The sequence below is a fragment of the Chaetura pelagica genome, unplaced genomic scaffold (genome assembly GCF_000747805.2).
Source record: "Chaetura pelagica isolate M959 unplaced genomic scaffold, ChaPel_1.0 scaffold305, whole genome shotgun sequence".
NCBI classification, from domain to species: Eukaryota; Metazoa; Chordata; class Aves; order Apodiformes; family Apodidae; genus Chaetura; species Chaetura pelagica.
In genome coordinates this window covers 2,498-3,062 of record NW_009953512.1, presented here as the reverse complement: position 1 = coordinate 3,062, position 565 = coordinate 2,498, and positions in this window count along the sequence as shown.

Genomic DNA, 565 nt, shown 5'->3' with positions numbered 1-565 from the left:
CCCTGTTCCCTGGGGCAGCAGCCGGGCCCAGCTCCCTGGGATTTGCTGAACACTAATTCCAACCCTTCCCTGCTGGTGGGTGAGGGTCCTGCCTGCTGGATCAGCCCTGACGATGGAAACCAGACCCATCAGCCATCATCCCAGCTGTCCTTCCCAAGGGAAGGGGCTGCTCCTACAAAACAGGTTGTCTCCTTAAGGAATTTCCCCCCCTCCCTCTTGGGTTTATCCAGCGCCAGGGGCTGTGGCTCGGAAGCGTCTGTTCCTTCGTTTCTCATGGAAATAAATCCAAGGAAAGCTGGTGAGAGCCCGTTCTCAGGCACGTGGAGCTGGGGGGGGAGTTGGTGTCCAGCAGCCTCTCGTTGGCAGGATTGATTCTGAGCCCCAGGTGGAGCTGGAGAAGGTGAGGTGGGGGGTGTCTCCGTGCTGGTCCCTGGGGTCCCTTTTACCGAGGCTCTGGTGGCAGGTGGCATTCCCAGGCAAAGGTGGCATTCCAGGCAAAGCCAGGGGAGCAGCTGATGGTGGTGGAGCAGCATACCTGGCCCTGGGGTGAACTGGCCCCCGGGGA